Here is a 22,104-nt window from a genome sequence, read left to right on the forward strand (position 1 = left end):
AGCCACACCAACAATAACACAGACAATTGATGGTCTCATAGCAGCAAATCCCCAAAAATGGAAAAACACACAAATTAACATCACTAACAATGAAAACTAAATTAACAGGAGATAGCAGTCACTGATGACAATTTATGCTGGAGAGGTTGTGGGGTAAAGGGAACACTCCTGTATTTCTGGTGGGAGTGCAAGCTGGTACTTTGGATGTCAGTGTGGCGATTTCTCAGAAAATTAGAAAACAACCTTCCTCAAGACCCAGTAATACCACTTTTGGATATATATCCAAAGGATGCTCAATAATGCCACAAAGACATGTGCTCAACTATGTTCATAGCAGCATTGCTTGTTATAGTTAGAACCTGGAAAAAACCTAAATGCCCCTTGACCTAAGAATGGATAAAGAAAATGTAGTATGTTTACACAATGGAGTACTACACAGCAGAAAAAAATGGCATCTTGAATTTTGCAGGCAAATGGATGGAACTAAAATACATCACTTTGAGTGGGGTAACCCAGACCCAGAAAGAAATGATCACATGTACTCACTCATAAGTGGTTTTCAAACATAAAGCAACGAAAACCATCCTACAAATCACAATCCCAGAGAACCTAGACAACCATGAGGACCCTAAGAGAAATATACATGAATCTAATCTACACAGGAAGTAGGAAAAGACAAGATCTCCTGAGTAAATTGGGAGCTTGGAGACTTTGGGGTAGGGTAGAAGGGGAAGAGATAGGCAGGGAGGGGAGCAGAGAAAAATGTTAAGCTCAATAAAAATCAATAAAATTAAAAAAGAGCCCACCAGACAAGTCTAAAATATGATCTCATACCAGCAAAGTATCGAGATGCACACTATGCATGTTGTATGAACCAATAATAAACTTGTTGGGGAAGAAAGGGAGGTCCTACTTGCAATAGTTTCAGGAAACATAATTGTATGTGTAGAAATAAACCTGGCCAAGGAGGTGAAAGACTTCTACAATAAAAACTTTAAAGCACTGAAGAAAGTAATCGAAGAAGACACTAGAAAACAGGAAGACACCCCCAAAGCCTATGAATTAGAAGAGTTGATATGAAAATGAGTATATTACTGAAAGTTACCTACAGATTCAGCAAAATACATGTTAAATTTTAATGATATTCTTCATAGAATTAGTTAAAACAAAATTAATGTGGAAGTGAAAAATAAAAAGACCTCAGAATGCTAAAGCAATCATGAGCAGAAAGAACAGTGTCTCAGGCATCCCAGCCCTGCCTGTGGACTACACCACAGAGCCACAAGAACAGAGACAGAGAACGATGCTGGCTCACAAACAGGCGTGTGGGCCAAAGATAGAGCAGAAGCTAGAAACAAACCACACACTTGCAGCCACCAAATTTTTGACAAAAATGTCAAAAACATAACACTGGAAGAAAGCCTCATGAAGAAGTGATGATGACAATATAAACACAGAAAAACAGTAAATCAGATCCTTATCTCTTCTGCTGTACAAAAAGTCAATTCAAAATGGATCAATTGCCTTAATTTTCAATCTGAAGACGTTGGTTAAAAACTTTGTGAACTCTCTCATCCAGCGTGTTTGTAGTGCTACCCTGAATCACCTCCTTCCCTCCCAGCTGCTATTGCTGGGGAGGAAATGATGACAAAGGCCTTGCTGCTGACCTTTAGAAACAGTGGAAGCAGAGACTCATCTGTCAGGCCACTAGGCTTATCCCACAACCGGAAGCACTTTGGGACTGTCCCTTGTCATTCTACAAGTCTGTCATTGAGAAACACGTGCTGACCCACAGAGAAACCAGTAGAAGACTGGACTGTAAGAATGTATTTCTACCATCTATCAAGAGAAGCTCCTGCCTATTCTGAGACTATTTTCATCTTCACTATCTTCCTTAGAGGTGGATCAGTCACCTGCATCAGAGAACTCAACTCAGATATTTTGCCGTTCAAATGAATCATTAGTCAACTTTTCCTACTATCTATTATTTACTTTTAACTACACAAAGTTACAGTCTTCATTATGTACCGTACTTGACTTACCCTTGAAATTATCTTTTGCTTGGGTAATTGTTAAAATACTTTTGATTTTCCTAAGAAATATTGGCAGATGGCAAAACTTCACCAAATACTAAGAAGCAAAAGGAAGGCAATTGGGAGCAAGGAATTGCTGACATAGGTTCTTTGGAGTATGTCCTAAGTAGTGGTACAATTGAACTATAAGATAGTGTCATGAGCTGTTGTGGGCCATGACACAAATGCAGCAGATGGGAATTGATAATTCAGATGTCAGCCCAGCAGATGAATTATTCTCTGATGGGGAGAGAACCCCAATCGAGCAAGGATGACAGGACCACAGACTCTGGAAACTGGCCACTTCTGTCTGTAAATTCACATGTGCAAAAACAGCTAGGGAATCTCCCCATTATGTTCATTTTTATGTAATTTGTACATGTAAAATCATGATTACATCTCAATCTTATGGGCACATATGTCTTGCATATCAGGAAGATGACTTCTCATTAATCTGTATAATTTTGATGACCAGAAACATACTAGGATATGCTTTACAACTAGATCTATTGTTTCCGGAGGACTGTAAGCCATAAAATTTAGCTGATTTAAAAATCTCAGAATAATTTCAAACCAGACTGAGAGTCTCTGTAAATTGATCGTAAGTTAAAATTTTTACAGATATACACAAGGACAGAGTTGTGGGTGGCTAAACCAAGGTTATTAGCACAAAACCACCTAAAATACCATGTCAGTTTTTCTTGTCAGGTCTGGATGATAAAAACCTCCTCCCTGCACAAATGGCTCACCAGTTTGTCTCACCAGGCACTGTGCCCCTGACCTCAGGTCACAGCCTGTGCACCAGGAACCTTGAAGCCAGGCATTGCCATGTATACTCACTCCTCTCAGGTGCAGCTTTTCTAACCTTTTTATTGCAAAACTTTGCTGTTGAATGTATATGTAAGCTGTGAGAGCAAGGGAGCTGGGGAGAAAGGGAGCAGGAGAATTAGAGCCAGAGAATTGAAACTGGAGAATAAGAGCTATAAATAAAAAGAACACGGCCCTCACATCATGTATGTGAGTCTCCTTCCCTCAGATAGATAGAAACTTATTCCTAAAGTGCCTCAGATAAAACCGATTCCTAAGCCCCACTGCTCTGAAGGCATTCTTTCTGCCGCCCTGAGTGCAGCCCAGAGAGCTGGTCTCACAGGCCGTGGTATCTTAGCTTCTGAGGAACCTTCAAACCATCCATAGCAGCTTCTCCAGTTCATATTCCCAACAGCAGTTAATATGAGGACTGCTTCTGCACACTCCCACCAGCACTCTATGTCATTTGCCTTCTTAATGACAGTCATTCTGACCGGTGCAAGATAGAAAGTCAGTGTAGTTTTTATTGGCATTTACCTGATGGGTAGGAAACCTTTTATAAAAATATACTTACTGGACATTTGCAATTTTTCTTTTTCATAACAGTAAAAGGCCATTTTAATAGCATAAAATTTCCTATTTTAGAAACTATAGTCTTAAAGATATTCTACATATTCCACATATTCTACTTGTTTACCAATATGATGCTTTGAACTTTCAGTCATTTGAGGATATGAAAGCCTTGGATTACTTAAGGATTTAGAGATTCAAAATTTAAGAGTTTATTTTCAAAGTATAAAGTCATGAGCCACACATAAAAATGTGTGTGTGTTTTGTGTATGTGTGTATGTGTATGAGTTATGAATGTATGAGTGTCTGTGCATATATATGTGTATGCGTATAAGTGGAGACCCAAGTATAACCTTGGATACTGCTCCTCAGAATGGCCGTGCACTTTACTTTTCTAGACAAGACTTGTATTGGTTGACCTGTAGCTTGATGATTAAGGAGGACAGATGGCCATGGAGGCCAAGTAAGTCATATACATGATCCCATAACACTGGGGTTACAAGCACACACATGCCCAGCTTTTTCATTATTCAAAACAACTTTCAATTAAAATATATTTTAATCATGTTCTTCTTCTTCCCCAAGTCCCTTCTGATCCTCTCCCCCTCTCTACCCACCTAACTTAAAGTTATTTCTCAAAAAAAAAAAAAGCCAATACAACACCTCCCCGCCAAATCAAGGAAACAAAACCACATCTAAGAAACAAAAACAAAAAACCCACAAAACTGTAACCAAATAAAAGCATACAAATGAAAAATAATAAACTGTGAAGTTCAATTATAGGTTAATCAATTCCTCCTGAACATGAGGCCTCTCCTGGAGTGGTTGATATACCCAGTGTCACTCTGCTGGAGAAAACTGGTTTCCCTCTCCCAGCAGGTAGAAATGATAGTACCAGTGCTAGCCATTACCATAGTGACAGGGTTTTATTTCAGTTTTTTTATCCATTTTTAAAAATATAACAAAATAAAACATAATAAGATAACACAAAAGCTATTACACTGAAATTGGAGTTGAGCAAGACAAGCAAACAAAAGGAAAAGAACCCAAGAGAAGACACAAGAATCAGAGATCCTCTCATTTACTCACTCACGAATCCCATGCAAACACTGAACTGGAAGCCATAAGCACAGAGGACCTGGTGCAGACGCTTGCAGGCCCCATTCTTCCTGCTTCAGTCTCTGAGGTCTCTTTGCTCACGTTGATTTACAGGGCCTTGTTTTCTTGGTGTCTCTGTCCCCTCTGACTCTTACACTATTTCAACCTCCTCTTCCAAGGCTTCCCTAAGCTCTGAGGAGAGGGATTTGATGGAGACATTCCATTTAGGGTTGAATGTTCTACTCTGTGCATAGTGTCTCACTGTGGGTCTGCATCTGGTCCCATCTGCCGCAGGAGGAAGCATCTCAGCAGATAGACAAACAAGGCGCTCATCTGTGAGTAGAGCAGAATGTCATTGGCCATCAGGTTATCACTGGGCTTCTGATTCTTGGTCACCCAAGCAGTGTTGACTCTCATAGAGTGTTCCATCTCATAGAGTGGCCTGCAGTCAAATTGGTTATTGCCTGGATAGTCCCACAAGCGTTGTGCCTCTGTTGTACTAGCATATCTTGCATGTGTCCAGCTTTATATGTGGGGTCTAGAGATTGGATTGAGTCCTCATGCTAGCCCAGCAAGCATTTTATCAAGGTGAGTTGTCTTTCTAGCCCCAAAGTCTGTTTGTCTGTTTGTTTTAATTCTACAACTATAACTCAAAACGCAATATCACTTCGTTTATAATCTATCTACAGAACTAAACTAACCTAAAGAGACTATCATTATGCAGAAAAAACTAGCTTTGTATTCACAGTCTTTACAGAATAATCAAAATACCTTAAGTTTTTCGTGTATCTATCTAATCTATGTGCCCGTGAGTGGGCAAGGATTTGAGAATTTGTGTGTGTGTGTGTGTGTGTGTGTGTGTGTGCACGTGCACGGGTGCTCTTCTCCAGAATGACCAATCTAATAAGACATGGGCTTTGCTTGTTTTTAAATCACAAAACAATGGCATAGTCTGCAAACCACAGCACTGGGGAGGCTGAAGCAGAGGATCCTGTGGGTTTAGAGCTGACCTTGGCCTCACAGAACAGCTGCAGTGACGAACAAAGCCAGGCATCCAGGCACATACAAGTAAGTCCATATGGCAAAATAGTTCAGAGTAAACAGACTCTCAGGAAAGTATAGATCCTGGGAATATCACACATAGATTTTAAAATGATTAGGATTAATACGTTCAAGACATCTGATGGAAATGGACACTATAGAGAACCAAACTTTAGTAATCAAATAGGAATTCTAGAAGAGAAGTTACGGAGCAAATCCATTATGTTTAGCAGAAGACTGCAAAGCTCAAAATAATAAACTAAGAAATCAAATAAAAGACCAAAGCACAGAGAGAAAATATGATTAAAATCTATTTTTTAAAAAAGAGCCTGGAATATATCAGCACAATAAAACGTATTTCACACATGTACAATAAAGATCTCAGAAGAATAGAGCAAATGCCACACGAGATAAAAGATGAGAATTTTCTGAAGTTGACAAAAAATGCCGTTCATTTTTCACTCTTCTCTCACTGAGCCAAGTGGTTCACCCCATGTTGATTTTCTCATTTTCAGGAGCACTAAGCCTGAGGTCTTCTGCAAGCCGTTCTCTCTTTCTCCTGCCTCAGTAATTATCAGGCCTAGTGGTGCTCACTCTCAGAGACCCTGTACTCCCTGAAAATTACGTGGGGAGCGTTTTAGAACTATAGACGTCTTCCCCCTTACAATGTGGTTTAACTGACCCGGGCACGGGGAGCTGAGTGTCTGCTCTGTCTGATGCGCTCCTGGGATGACTGTAATGTGCTGCTCTGAGGGCCACAGGCAGCGGCTCGGTTCGGCACCAGGAGAACTAAGAACTGGGAACCCAGCATGGAACCAGATTCTACGCTTCAGACTTATTGATTCCATGGCTGCTATTTGTGTTGTTATTGCTGTACGCCATCAACTGTAGGCTCTTTATGCCCATCCTTTAGCTGTCCGAAAGTCCAAGAAGGAAAGAGAAGAGGGTCATTTATTAGCTCCAAAAACCCCAACAATCTGTTGGCTAAAGGCCTTGATAGTGATTCATTTGATATCAAAACCAAGTGCAGCCTGACAAGTGCTCTTTGTTAATATTTTAATTAGTGTGTGGCTGAATCTCACAACTGTGAAAAGTCAGAAGGCCTTTGTCAATCCCGTCACATTAAAATCCAGGGACATCCTCATGTTGTCTGCACAAGATTCGTGGTTCTCACCATTGAGTTTTACTTGTTTTTCTCCAAGACAGAAACCAACTATAAATTTAGTGGCTCTAACTGGCTGTAAAGTAGGAAAGATTTTAGACTGGTTCAATTGAGACAGATCTACTAAAAAATGAACTACAAAACCATTAAACAGGAGCCTACCACAAATACCTCGTAGGCATCACAAAGAAGATTACCTCAGTGAGCTAAATGATAGCAGAAAAGCGTAGACAAGTGAGTGACAGTCGTGATGGCCCCTTAGCAACACACATTCATTTGACCCAGTTGTCACTAGAAAGACAAGAGTGAAAATCATAAAGGGGATACAGTAGGTAGAAAGATATCTAGGGATAGAAAATTTTAGGGAATGAGGTAATTAAAGATCTCTATTGTATAGCATGGTGACTATAATCGATAATAACATACTGTGAACTTGAAAATCTCATAGGGGAAATCTTTTTCTTCTACCACTCAAAAATGAGTATTTGATTCCATGTGTATGTTTAATTTACTAGCTTAATTTGGCCATTTTGTAATGTTGCAACCAGCAAATGCCATTATGTATATCATAAACATAACTTCATCTACTCAAAGTTTTAAATAAATAGAGAAACAGGTGTCTATGATTTGGAAATTATTGTTGCTTCAAGAAAAGATGTAATTAAAGTTCTGTGGGTTTTAAATGATAACATTTTTTGTTAGAGTTGGTCAGAGTGAACTGCACTGCTCCAGCCTATGCCGTCATAGACTTCAGTGCATTTGTCCATAATGACACAGATGTGTTACCACAGAAAGAGCAGCTGAAACCCACTCTGTGGACCCTTGCCAGCTTCCATCTCTAGTCCCTACCCTGCCACTGAGCAAGAACATCAGGAGATTGCCAGAAGAGAGGCAAAGGTGGAAGACACGTGGTCCTAACAAAAATACAGCAAGTTTGGTTTAATAAATAAATGGGTCTTACTTTGCTGTATACCGATATCCTCCAGGGTAAAACTGCCCATCTTCAAGGGAAGCTCTTTAAGATGTGGGATATTAGAAGGGAGATGGAACATTCCACCCTGCAGGGAAGCAAGCCACTCAAAGGTTTCAGGAAGTCCCTGAAACTGACAAGATTCAGTAAGTCCCTAGCTCCCCATACATGCAACACTAAGGATGGCTGAGAGACTCTCAAACAAGCTCATCTGCCTAAAAGAGGCTCAGACTATTCAAGTGGACTGGAAGAAGCAGAGTCCAGCTGAACTACCCAGAAAAGATACTCCCCAACCTGTTAATTGCCTCCAGGTTGAGCAGGGAGCTTTAGGTCCCCCACTTACATCAGCTGTCACCCATGCTGGGGCGGGTTTTAGGGATGCAGCTGTTTTTGAGTCATTTCTAGTGCTGTAAGTAACCCCTCACCTATATTCCTACAAGTAACTGTGATAAAAACTCATTGGTTTACCAGCTTGAACTCTGGTGGCATCCATGCTCTGGTCTGTCATCAGTTTCCTCTCTGGAATAAGGAGACAATTGTCCATGTCTCCCCAGGAATAGTGTCACACAGCATCTTTCTGGAAAAGACTTAACTATATGTTGAGGGAAATACTATTTAGAAATGCCTTGGATAACTTCTAAGTGCCTTACGCAGATTTTCTTAGCTCATCTTCAGAGTGACTATATATGAAAGTATAAATGCAATGCTCTAACATGGCTTTGCCTGATTTCTGCCTAATGAATTCTTTTTAGTTTTTAAAGTAAATCATTCTAGTGAAAGGTTTACAGAAATGTTTTTCAGTCTGAGGGTCTACTACAACATTTATTTTGTCATTCATTCACATGAGAAAACTTTGACAAAAAGGATTTATTAAAGATGAGGCCTTTCATGTGTAACAAAATCAATTACTACGAAAAGAAATAATACTTAATTTGGAGATATAAATCAAAATTCTTCTACACCTATATTAACATATAAATGTGAGCCAGCAAGATGGCTCAGCTGGTAAAAGTCGTGGCTAAGCCTTTTGACTTGAGTTTGATTACTGGAATTTACATGGTAGAAGAAGAAAAGCAACTCCCACAAGTTCTCCTCTGATACACACACATGCATATAAATATTGTGTGTGTTAAATAGATATATATAGTGTGTGTTAATATATTAACATATTTTATAAAGCATATAAAATGTGTAAATACCCAAATGAGTGAGACTCTAGCTTCACTGTACACTCTAATACATAAGTATCTCCTCAAGGTCTATGTGTTAAAGGCTTAGCTTCCCAGCCTGTAAGACCTAGAAAAATTTAGGTCATTGGTCCCCACCTCTTTTGTCCTCTTCTTTCCCTCTCTCCCCTTCTCTCTCTCTGTGTCTGTCTCTCTATCGCCGTCTCTTTCTCTCCTCCTTTCTTCCCCCCACTATGTGTGTATATATGTGACTGTCTGTGTGTCCGTCTGTGTGGGTCTGTGTGAATGTAGACACTCAAGTACCAGAGAACATGTGTGAAGGTCAGTGGACAACTTTGGGTGTCAGTTCTCTCCACCCACTTTGCTTGAGGCAGGATCCCGTGCTGCCTACACCTGGCCGACTGGGCTGTGAGATCCAGGGACTCTTCTGTTGATGCCTCCCACACCACCTCAGGCATGCTGGGATTATAAATGCACACTACTGCACCCTGCTTTATGTGGGTTCTGAGGAATCTGAAATCTACTACTCGGTCCTGCCCAGCAAGTAATTCACCCACTGAGCCATCCACTTCCCAACACACATTCTTGTTTCTTTAACTTCAAAAACTCAGAAACTGAGCTCCATGGAGAAGATAGGAAGAGATATGCCATTAGGGACTTAATTCCACAAGGGTTATTCCCTCACAGACTATCTCAAAGAAAACAGCCTTGACCCGTAAAACATTCATCTCACAGCACTCTCACACCCCAATATCTTCCCTGGTTTCCCTAGTTTGTTGCTCCAATATCTTCTTACCCATCTTCTGACCCCAGGAGCATCTTATGGTGGAAGAGAGCAGTAACTGGATCCACATTCCTAACAGCAGGAAGAAGTCATTCTACAGTTCCAAATGATGTGTTCGCTTCATTCTCATGGACCAAAATTATTACCATGGCCATGACTAGCTGCAAAGTCTGCAATACAAATCCCTCTAACTGGGCGCATTACTCAAGATTCCGCGTTGCAGAAGAAAATGACTAATGGGTGTGGGCCATGTAAAATGTAGAAAACATATTTGAAATCCTATGCAATTGAGCAAAATTCAGCTTTCCCACCTGTGTATTAGATAAAGTTTGAGTGAAGGAAAGTGCCAAGAGAGAACAGGAATAGATAAGAGACCTGAGAGGTTTTGCCTAGCTTTTGCCTGAGACTACAAAGATGAGATTGTCACTCCAGAGGACAAGTACCTAGATTCCCATCTGGCTTCCATGGAGGGAACAATATCCTCCATGCTTAACTCCTGGACAGTAAAGTCACCTACCTGTGCCCAGAATGTAGCAAGTAGAGTGTAGTAGGAAGGCAGCTTGTTTGTTTCCCAGCTGCCCAGACTCCTGAAATAATCACGCAGAAACTGTATTAACTAAATCAGTGCTTGGCCCATTAGCTCTAGCTTCTTATTGGCTAACTATTGCATATTAATTTAACCCATTTCTATTAATCTCTGCATCACCATGAGGTTGTGGCACTCTTTCTCTGGCAGTGGCTCCATGGCTTCTCCTGACTCTGCCTTCCTTTTCCCAGCATTCAGTTTAGTTTTCCCTGCCTAGCTTTGTTCTACCCTCTCAGGCTGAGCCAGTTTCTTTATTTACTAATAGACAGGATACAGAGGGGAATCCCACATCTCCCCTTTTCTGTTCAAATAAAAAGGAAGGTTTTGACTTTACTATAGTAAAATTCATGTAACAAAACAGGTATCAAGTAATAATTATGGTTTTAATATTTATATCTACTTTATCTTTTACTATAACTAAGAAAAACTATAACTATAAATTCTTCAACTCTATCAAGGACTCCAGAAGGATATAATATTGCTTAAGTAAACAGGAAGTGCATTGTAAGCAACTTCCAAAACTCTAGAAATGACAGAGACATCTTGCTGCCTGGATAGTCACGCAAAGTTCTTCTGTCCCATTAGGGCATCCATCTTCAGTCTATGGACCCATGGTATCCAGCAGATTTTTCCATGAAGCAGGAAATTTCAAAGACAGTTCCACCTATTTTGGCAATTTGTCACTCACTTTCTTCTGTGTCCTGCAGAATGTCTGGCAGACTCTTTCATGAAGCAGGAATCCCGTAGGATCATCCCACACTTAGGCAAGTTCAGCAGTCATTTTTCTGCAGGTCCTGCATTTCCAGTTCATACAGCATACCACCAAGCAGTGCAGTCAAGAGCAGTTTCTTGCCCAAATAGCTAGCAAACTCCATGAGGATCCTCTTCAATGCCCATCATCCTCTTGAAGTAGATTGGTGCTGCCAGGAGCAGAGTGTCTCATTGTCATGAAAAGTCCTAAGCTGGACAAACATAATACCTTAATCAAGATCAGAAATATATATATATATATATATACAGTATAACAAAATTGACCTTACATTTGTATCAATAAAACAAAATCCATACCAATGCAAATTTCTATAGCATATTCCCCTTTAAATGTAAACAAACATTTATAAACAAATATTTAGGGAAATTGGGCATAGATCTCTCCACACTGCTTCCTGCTTTTTGCTGGGCAAAGTCTTTTTGGAGGGTGTTCATGGTAACCTTTCAGAGGTCCTAGTTCATCAAACCACATTAGTCAGGAAGAATTCCACAGGTTCTCATCTTCTGTGGAAACAAAAGAAGAACCTCTTTTTCAAAGCAACATATCCTTAGATCCATATTTTGAAATTAAGATACCTTTAAAGTATGCATGTTGGCTTAGTTTAACAGTTCCCAGAATCAAATGTCTCTCTGAAGTCAAAAATGTTCAAAGAAAACACAATAATATACACAATCCAGACTCTCTGTGTATAGTCCATCTTTAGGTGGCTTAATTTTTCTTTATTCCTTTGAATCTATGACTGTCTGTACTCTGTCTCTTTAAAGACTTTGTTTTATTTTTTTAAATGATTTACTTCTTTTCCAACTCTCTATACATTTTTTCTTCTCTCTCCCAACCCTACGTACATTTATTCAACACTGTGACCCATTTAGAGGTCTTTTTTTATCTGGATTTGTCTTTATTGCACATCTGTAATCCATTTCTGACAAGGACAGCTTCTTAAAATGCTAAGTACTTCTTTAAAAACTAGCCTTGCTAGGGCAAACAAAGCCCTACCTGCTTGCTCCACCCAGTCCAGCACTGTGTAACCCTGCCCACAGAGATTCACTGAGAACCACACTCTGCGATTTGAGTGGCAGACAATCATACCAGCCTGAAGCAAGGCCTAGGAAAATGTCAGATAAAATTTCCTTTTAAATGACAATGAAAAGTATCTTAGAATTGAGATAAGAAGAAAGCTGCAATAATGAGAAGCTGTTAGTAGAAATAATTTTATCAAATACCATTTTGTTGACTAATGTAAGCATAGTGCCAGGAGAGAATGACAATTTGTTTTTTGTCTTAGGGAAAAACAAATTACAAACTAGAAGGAGAGGAGATTTTCATATGGCTCTAGTTAAAAGTTCAGTAATTAATTATTTTATTTTTTAACCCGAACTATAAATTGTTCTTTCGGCTTTTATGAAGTTTTCCTCTTTGTTGTTTGTTTAGTTTTGAAGCAGGGTTTCACTGGGTAAATCCAGCTCACCTTGAACTCCTATCCCTGTCTCAGTCTCCTGAATGCTGGGGTCACAGGTTAGTGCCATCATGTTTGGCAAGCCTTAGCAATTCTGCTGGGTCGGTTGACTATACTAGGCCCAATTACAGCATTGATGGCAAATTTGAAAATGACAGCACAAGTTTCCCTGGGTCAGAAATTGTTCACACAGAATTGTTCATACGGAATTTTTTATTTTGTACAGATTCCTTTGCAATCTAAGCCAAGATTGGAAAGAACAAAGAAAAGAGAGTAGGAGAAGATAAAATGAAAATCAAAGAGAGAGAAAGAGAATGAAGAGTAAAGGACAATGGAAGGTCGACTAGAGTAAACTAGGGAAGAGTTTCCAAAGTACATTCCAATTTTTGAAGCCAGGGTGTAGCTCCGTGGTAGTGTATGCACAGTGTGAAGCCCTGAGTTTAGTCCCTAGCACACCAAAAAAAGAAAAAGAAAAGGAAATAAACAAATGAATAAATAAAAAGAAAAGAGGAGGAGGAAGAAGAGAAAACAAGAAAAAAATAAATTTCACAATCATATTGAGGTATAAATTACACACAGAAAGCTGTAGTTATTCCAAATGTGTGGTTTTCTCAGTTCTGATACACACACATCCACCAAAGTCACCACTGAACACAAGTTCACCACTTCTACCTCTTCCTAGCCCCTCCAGAGCTCTTCCTGTTTGGCCATTATTATGAGGTTGAGTTTTAAGAAATTTATATGATGACATAATATTGCAACATTTTCTGTTTTATGGTACAGCACCTTTCAGCATAATTGAGATTTGTATATGTTCAGTAGCTTTTTGTCTTTGGTACAGTTATGTCTCCACATAGTTGTGCCACAGGCTTACCGAACTTGACTTGCTCAAAATAAATGTTATTACCTTCTCCTGACCAAAGAGTCCTCTCCAGATTTCCTCACCTGGCATCATAATAGGAGCATCTTCCCAGGATCCAGCCTCATTCTTCCCCCTCGATCTGCTCGTGTCCAGTTATCACAGACTCCTGCCAGTAAAGTCTGTAAATAGCTTCCTGATGCACCCATTTCTTTGTGTCTCCATGGCTACCAAACAAACGAAACCATTATCATTTCTTTCCCCACTTTCTTGGGAATCTTCCCGTGCCCATTCTTTTCTTCCTATTAGCAGTTCCCTTGTGATGGCCAGGATGGACGATTTCTTTCTAGAACACAATCCTCCAATCTGCAGCTTCAAGTCTTGTTTAACATAGTTTTGTTATTCTTAGGATTTGAAGACAAAGCTTTGGCTTGGCTCACTTGAGTGCTTCCTACTGACCTTTCTATGTAGACCGACCTCTGGCCTAGTCCCAGAGTCGACAGTGACTCCATCACAGTTTCTAACTCCTCTGGCATTCCCCCATCTCAGCCCTGAGCCCATCAGCAAATCACAATTCCTGCCGTTAGGATACTATTCAAATAAACTACCATTATTTTAATGTTAATATTTGTATTTCTTTCTGAGATAAAGTCTTGAGCCTACAACCCTACTTCCTTAGCCTCCCAAGTGCTGGGGTTATAGGGTTAAAGCCGTACATTGGGTTCGGCTACCATCGTTTTTAATCATTTCATCTGAACTGCTGCCACAAACCAGTAAGGAGAAAATTAATTTAAATCCATTCACCTTCTCTCTCCCTCCTTCCTCCCTCCCTCTCTTCTATCTCTCACCTCTGCCTCCCATTCAGCTGTTTTCCAAGAACTCACTGGTCTGTGTGATGTTTTCTAGCACAATCAAGCCAGCACCTGGTTGCTGTCTCCCTTCTCCTGGCTGTCCATTGCAGTTACAATACAACCCAAAGTCCTCCACACTGACCACAAGGTCCTGCTTGATCTGGCTCTGCTCACACTCTCTTCTCACCTTCTACCACTGCGTCTTCTTCCACTCTGCTCTAGCCTTGACGTCTTCCTAGCCGTCTCTTCTTGACTCAATGGATTCCATTGCTCTTTTCTTGGAATGCTTTCCAGCTTCTGAATGACTGGTCCTTATCTTCTCATTGCCAAAAAGACCATTTTTCCTCTTCTAAGGAGGTCCTCAGAAGGAGGTTCAGAAGGAGGTCCTTCTGTCTGTGTGTTGCTTTTATTGGTTAATGAATAAAGAACTGCCAAAGATAGGTGTGCTGAAACTTTGCTGGTAGGCCATGACCTCGTGGTGACACACAGATTAATAGAAATGGGTTAAATTAAGATGTAAGTGTTAGCCAATAAGAAGCTAGAGCTAATGGGCCAAGCAATGATTCAATTAATACAATTTCTGCATGATTAGTTTGGTTCTGGGTGACTGGGGCAAACAAGCGGCCTGCTGCTACACTATCCTTTGTCTTTTATTTCCTCAAAACCCGTTACTCAGCATGCTAAATAAGTGTATTGACTATTTTCTACCAAGTGTGCGTCTAGCGAAGCGGTGATTGTGCTGCTTACAGTGTTCTTAGAGAAGCAATATACAATTTCCCATTGAATACAGGAGCTATCTGAAATTAATTTATGCGCCTTACCTATGTCTTCATGTTTCCACCACTTTGCTCTATAACAAACCCTTAAAGACCCAGCAATGTAGAGGAAGAGAGATTAATTCAATCACCATTTAAAATCATAACTGATTTTAGTGTCTGTGTTTTCAAATCTCCCCACTTTGTCTCAGAAGTGAGTACCAGTCAATCCTATGTTATACAAACAAACAAAGAAGAACAAAACCTGGAAGCTGGACGTGGTGGCACTGCATTTAATCCCAGTGTTCAGGAGACAGAGGCAGGAGAATCTCTGTGTGTTCAAAGCCAGCCTGATTGATGTACATCGCAAGTTTCAGGTCAGCCAGTGTTAGACAGTGACATCCTGTCTAAAAAATAAAATAAAGATCTACGGAGGATCTGCACATTTTACATCAGAGGAATTGCCAAGGAGATGGCAGAGAACAGACCCCTGCAGAGCCCTTCCTCCACCTCCACCTCCACCAACAGAGATTCTGGTGCTCCCAGGCGGCCCCCGGGCCACTTCTCTGTCCACCCTACCAAGCTGGCCCAGGAAGTCTTGCACAAAGGCTGGATAGCGGAAGTGCAGCAAGGGCTGCAGGGGCTGTTGCAAAATAAACTGTCTTCTTTATCTTTTGTGGAACTAATAGATCAGAATTGATCCACGTTGTGTGAAAATAAAAGAAACAGGAGACCAACCTCAACAGAAGTAGCGTCCTTTTGGTAGAACAATGAGGAACGGCAGTTTTGGGGGAAGTGGAGACTGTACAGAAGCTCGGGGGGGGGGGGGGGGGGGGGGGGGTTATGGGGCAGAAAGAGGAACTTTTGAGGTGGACGGTTCCATCTTCACATCTGTTCCCCTGAAGTCTCAAAGTTGTCAATACAATGGGGTTGGTGTGTTGACCTCCTCAGGAGTGTCCCAGCCCCTAACTGCCTGTAGGTGTTATCAACCCGTGAACTCTCCTGTAGGGAGTTTCTCAGCTAGCCTGAAACTTCTGTCATTAAGTCCTCAGACTAGCATCTGGGTTTAATCTTAGTCCTTATCTTACGAAGAGCACAAAAACCCACATGGGTGAGAAAAGGAGCGGCTTTCTCTTAACCTCAGGGAGGGAAGTGTTTTTTTTTGTTTTTGTTTTTGGTTTTTTTTTTTTCAAAGTGGGGGACACGGGCTTGAAAAAGCAGTCCAAACTTGCCAAACTTGCGGAGTTCCAGAGGCGGAGCTTTGAGTCTGCTTTCAAGGCTCTGCAAGAACTTTGGTGCAAAGCCAGGAGTCTGCGCAGGAGGGGAGAACTCATTGCACTTCCTCCTCGAGCCCGGGTCCTGGCCTCCAGGCGGTCCCAGCCTAGAGAAGACAAGCGCGCGCCTCTCTGCTCAGCTCAGCCGGTTGCACTTTAGAGCAGTCCCGCGCATCTCGGCGCCACCCGGTGCATCTCAGAGCAGCTCGGCACTTCTCGGTGCAGCCCCATCAGCCGTCAAGGTAAGCAGCACACCAGCCCAGAGCTCCGCAGCTCCGGGCATTTGGGCGGCCACGCCGCGTGTCCAATGGGAGTGGACCCGCGCGACACAGGTCCTCGCACTGGCCACGTGAACCCGGGCTCCTTGGCGCACCTCCAAGTCCGGTGCGCAGCCCTTGCACTTGACCTGTGCTGGGTCTAGAGTTCTCTCCTCTCTTGCCCCTGTTCATTTTTTTTTTTCCAATGTAACGAATTTCCTGCTTAGAAAACGCTACCTGTCTCAGGCCTGGGGCCCGTGAGCTGAACTAGCAGCCTGAGACAAGACACCCCCGGGAACATTTTAGGCGACCGCACCGTTAATTGCTAGTCTGAGACTTTTGAGAATTGGCGCATACATACCTCAAAGCGTTCCCTTCATTTACAACTTTGGGAATCTGTGGTTCTGCTTTTTTTGAACATAATCTTTCACTCTTAAATAGTCTCCTTTTCTCTGTAAAATGTGGTGAGGATGAGTTTGAATACCAGACACGGATTTCCTAATTTAGTTTGGAGTCAAGGTGTAGAAAATATTGTAAATCATGAAAGATAGAATGTCTTTGTATCCCCAAGAACCCGGGTACAGGCGCCCGCTAAGACTTACCACGTGTACCTCTTCTTTTTCCCTCGGGGAATGTATTTCACCCCGTGCTGAAGAGTGGCAGGCGCTTTCCTGGAGCCACTCTGCATCGCCATCCAAAGTTTGTGTGATAGAGATGCGAAGTCAGAGAGGAAAGGAATGCCAAGAAGCGGTGGGTGGATCCTCCATATAAGAGAAGTGTGGTGTGAACAAAAACAAGGAAGGCGCTGCTTGTTTCAGAAATCTGGGACTCAAAAACACAAAACTTCAGAAAGGAAACTTTGGGCTTCAGACTAAACCGGGAGTTGTGCCTTGTGGGCCTCACTAAAGCACAGGCTCATGAGCCTTGAGAGGAATGCTGGCTAGCAAGATAGCAGGAGATAGGGAGAGTCCTCTGCGGTGTCCCTCCAGGTGGTGTTTCCTGTCTGCTCAAAGAGCTGCCAAAATGCAATGTCATCTTCAAACTATCCCTTCTTAATTTGTACGTTCTTACAGATGCTTGAGAGACTCAGGTTGTTACTGCACATCGGATACTATAACTAGACAAGGACGAACTTAATTAAATTACATTACTTAAACTGGAACTTGAGTAGTAAATGAGGTTATACTATGTTAGAATGGAGCCATAACTGTGCCTGTGAAAGGGCTGGGGTTGCAGCTGGGCTATGCAGCCCACGCTGCCTGCAGCCCTGTGTCCGGTCCCTGAGGGAAGAGCAGGGTATGTTAACAGTGTAGAATTGAAGGATAAACATTTTCTTTCTGAGAAATACCACTAAGAAGAAAGCAGTTTCTGGTCTCTAAGGAAGTTTGCCAACATTCCGTTCTGTTGCATTTCAAAAGTTCTAAGTTACTGCTTTTGAAAAAGTGTAACTTTGAAATGTGTAGTGGATTACATACAATACTTGCTAGGCTCTGTATCCACCCGGCATGTGTTCTCTGAACTGCTGCTTTCTGAGAATGGATACTAGTTAGTTCTCCACTTGGTTTCACCCTAGGTCACATATAGATGAAAAGCTCTACATATTTCAAAATTACATGGTGAGCAATTTATAAAGTTCATGGCCATGAATGTTTGTGTTAAGCTACTTTGATTTCTCAAAGAGCATTGTTATTTTCCTTTATTTCTGTTTTTTTCTAGTCCTCTTGAATTTCATTTTATCTATTTTGATAAGTAATCCTTTTAATGACTCTACAGGGTGGTTTTTTTTTTTTTTTTTTTTTTGCTTTTTTAATCTATCACACCATAATATTACAGGGCCTCATGAGTGATCTTAGGAACTTTCGAAATAAAATAATTTAAAAAAAATAAGACATGGTTTCATTATACACATAACCTAAAGGTAATTTTATGCATGTTGTATAATTCTATATATGAGAAAAAATGTATAATTTTCTCTAAGTAGCTGGGTGCCTTTTCTCCCCCCCCCCCACCCCCGGAGACGCTGAATAAATCTCTTGGTAGGTCTGTGTTTAAACTGTGACATATCCCATAGGGTTAGGTGAAGCCCTGAGATGGAACAATGTTTATTATTAGCATGATTGATATTTTCAGTATGAAAATATATCTGTTTTTTTAAGTCAATTATCTCATCCCAAATGACAAGTCTGTTAAAGTTCAGGCATTATATGGCTGCAGATATAAAATAAACATAAATTTTAAGATTTTAAGGTATTTGGTGGGGAAATTGATTGTCTAGTGAAGTTTATATGCTAAAGTATAGTTTTAATTATCAGGAAGCACGGCTTTCAGAGGCAAATTTATGTATCTGACCTTGGGACTGAATGTTTCAGTTTGATACATTTCTCTAGGGAAGAGAGAAGAGCAGCGCGAAGACACAAGGCCACCTCCACCAGTTCAAGGACCTGTATTGTCCTTCATGGGCAAGGGCCTGAGGACAGTGGGGGATTGGAGACTAGAGCTCACCACTGTATGCCCACTTCAGGGCCAAATTCTGTCACCATAGTTCAGGTTCAAAACATGCTAGCTAAGTCAATTCCACTTCTCAGGGGTACCAGCAAAATGTCTCAAGCCCCCAAACCCAGTGTGCTAATTGGTCCCAATTCTAAGGCAGGAGGGGAGATAAAATACCGCACCAGGCCATCAAACTTCTCAGTACAGACAATGCAGCTTCAGTCCAGGACAGTTTCCACACATTTCCTGAGCACTGACTATGAAGCTGGGTCACTGAGAACTATATCATGAGACCCATTTCCTTCTTTCTCTGTCAGCCTGGGTTTCTTCTTGATCACCATGCAACGGTAGTATATAATACTTATTGCTTCTGATTGAGCTTATTGTTTCATTATCCAAGTTCTTGAGACCAGGAGTTTCATGTTTTGAATATTGGAGGACGAGGGATAGAATGTTTGCATATACATGTGATATCACGAGGATTGATTATGAGCATGGAATTCATTTGTTTCATACACACTTTATACACATAGATGGATGGTATTTTATGCAAATAATTTTGTGCATGAAAGAGTTTATATATTTCAGCTAACAGTGATGATGGGTATTGCCCCTCCTTGGGAAGGCTAAATAAACTTGGTTCTGTGCCTGTATATTTTCTTTACCTTTTTAATTTTTTTATTTATGTGCATTTGTGTTTTGCCTTCACGTATATCTGTATGAGGGTCTCGGGTACCCTGGAACTGTAGTTACAGACACTTGTGAGCTGCCGTGTGGGTGCTGGTCTCCTGGAAGAACAGTCAGTGTTCTTAACTTACTGCTGAGTGATCTCTCCAGTTTCCCATGCCTGTATTTTGACTCTGAACTATCACGTGTGGTCAGGTGTTGAATTTTCAGTTTGTAGCTTCATGCTGGTGCTCTGAAATGTTTCAGATTTTGGAAGATCTGGGATTTGAGGTTTTCAGAGTTAAGGATGCTTGGCTTGTGTGGTGTACCGGACACTGAGATGGCTGAATTATGACTCAATTGATCCATCTTTGTCTAGACTGGTACCGCTGCTACTCCACTGTGTCACTGACAAATGAAAGAGCAGAGAGTTTAAACAGTGTGCATAGAGAGAAACATGTAGACAGAGCTGGTACTGACCTGGGCGAGCTTGATAACACTACCCTCAGTCAAGCACCAGGGCCCAGATGAGGGAAAAGAGGGAGCCAATCTTCAGTGCGCTTGTAGCCTCAAACTGGGGAGAAAACCAGACAGTGATAATTTTCCATGTGACTGAAGCTGTGTCTGTGTGACCACATAGCAGGTCCTGACAGCAGACCAGAGCGAGGCAGGAGGATGATGAAAGACAAGCAAGCAGAACAAACACACAACGACACACTTGCTTTGTTATAGATGAAAGACAAGAGAGATATCACCCTCAGTTTTAAAGTTATTGCCTTTATCTTTTGAAAAGTAATCTCCTCTGACCTAATCGTGATTTCCTTCTTATCTTTATTATACTCAAATTTCTCTGCTGGCCTTCTGACTTGATTAAATCAACAAAGTAGTAAATCTAATCCTTTCTCTAACTCTAGTGGAAATCTTTCTGATTTGGTCTTATATCACAGACTCATCAGAGATATGCCTGTGTGCTGGGCGGAAGATAAGTGCTTAATTCCAGTGGCATTATGTTCCCATGCAGGGGCTGGAAGATTGATGTCCAAGTAACAACATCCTGCTAGGCTAGAGAGAAATTAAAGTTGACACTGTAACAAGTGAGCCGTGATTGGGTATTTTCCCTTAATTTTTATTATGAAAATTTTCATGTATACAAAAGAGGACTGTATATTCATGTATACCTATACAATGATATATACACTTATGTATAAGTGTATAATGTATATTATATTTATAATGGTGTGTGTGCTCTCCTCAGACTTGAGGTATCATGTCTCTAAAGATTAAGGTCCAAACATGCCAGCTCACCTAGGACTTTCCATCTCACACCAGGCCCTATCAATTCCCCTGAACACGTCTCCTAGACAGGGTCACTATTGCTGTCAGGAAACACCAGGATTAAAGCAGGTTGGGGAGGAAAGGGTCTATTTGACTTATGCTTCCAAATCACTGTCCATCATCAAAGGCAGTCAGGACAGGAACACAAACAGGGCAGGAACCTGAAGGCAGGAAATGACACAGGCCATGGAGGGGTGTTGCTTCCTGACTTGCTCCTTGTGGCTTGCTTAGCCTATTTTCTTGTAGAACCCAGGACCACCGTCTAGGGGTGGCCCCACCCATAATGCACTGGGCCCTTCCCCATCAATCACTGATAACAATATGCCCTACAGGCTTTCCTCGGACAGCCTGATCTTGTGGAGGTATTTTCTCAATAGAGGCTCCTCTCAGATGACTCTAGCTTCCTTGACAGAAAATGGTCCCTTTAAACTAGTCCATGCCAGCCACCAAGAGACTGCTCTAATGCTTGTTAGGTCTTTTCAGCTTGTTTTGAATGTGGATCCCAACATCTCCCTCACTGCTCAACTCCTTTACGAGAGTACGAAGGGCTCTTAAGAGGAGCCTCTTTGCTCCCTCCTCAAGCCTCTATCTAGTCAAAGCCAAACCTCTAGCCCAAGGAGCCATTTCCCAGCAAGCCAAATCCACTGCCCTTACACCGGCTAAAGATCTTTCTGCTAATGTATATTCAGACTCAAAATATGCATAGAACAGAATTCATTTATGTATTCTAATTTGGAAGGGGAAAGGCTTCCTCACTCAATAATTAATGTGTCCCTTGTCCAGGGTGCTGGATGGTGCTGGATGCTGTCCTTTCTTCTTCCAACACAACAGTAATCCATCAAAAAGACTAATAGTGACTCTCTCTCTCTCTCTCTCTCTCTCTCTCTCAACAAAAAATGCTGATAAACTAGCCCCAAAATAGCTCTTACACACCAGACCTTCATCCACCCCCTCCTGCCCTGTCACCCAGGTTCTATCACAATGCACCCCTTAATTCATCTATCTAATCAAACTCGAATTTCCTCCCTACACAGTCGTGTTACCCTTCAACCCTGAGATGGGCAGCTCCTTAAAGCAAAAAAAAAAAAAAAAAAAAAAAAAAAAAAAAAAAA

The 22,104-nt window shown here is 41.3% G+C and overlaps 1 protein-coding gene and 2 long non-coding RNA genes across 3 annotated transcripts in view; 1 reads left to right on the forward strand and 2 right to left on the reverse strand.

The window, feature by feature from the left end:
• Positions 1–17,598, reverse strand: part of LOC126507889 (uncharacterized) — a 44,668-nt gene extending 27,070 nt beyond the window's left edge. The window contains exon 1 of the long non-coding RNA XR_007593655.1: positions 17,104–17,598. This is a non-coding gene — a long non-coding RNA (uncharacterized lncRNA). The remainder of the gene's footprint in view (positions 1–17,103) is intronic.
• LOC126507888 (uncharacterized) lies at positions 10,749–15,450 on the reverse strand. The gene is made up of 3 exons (XR_007593654.1): positions 14,403–15,450; positions 13,451–13,591; positions 10,749–11,239 (listed from the first exon to the last, which is right to left on the reverse strand). It is a non-coding gene; the product is annotated as an uncharacterized lncRNA (long non-coding RNA).
• The window catches only part of Apbb1ip (amyloid beta precursor protein binding family B member 1 interacting protein), a 97,493-nt gene continuing 91,652 nt past the window's right edge, over positions 16,264–22,104 (forward strand). The window contains exon 1 of the mRNA XM_050152730.1: positions 16,264–16,486. The gene's annotated coding sequence lies outside the window, so the exon portion shown is untranslated. The remainder of the gene's footprint in view (positions 16,487–22,104) is intronic.

Source organism: Alexandromys fortis, unplaced genomic scaffold, assembly GCF_014885135.2.
Source record: "Alexandromys fortis isolate MF-2015 unplaced genomic scaffold, M_Fortis_MF-2015_v1.1 scaffold_54, whole genome shotgun sequence".
NCBI lineage: Eukaryota > Metazoa > Chordata > Mammalia > Rodentia > Cricetidae > Alexandromys > Alexandromys fortis.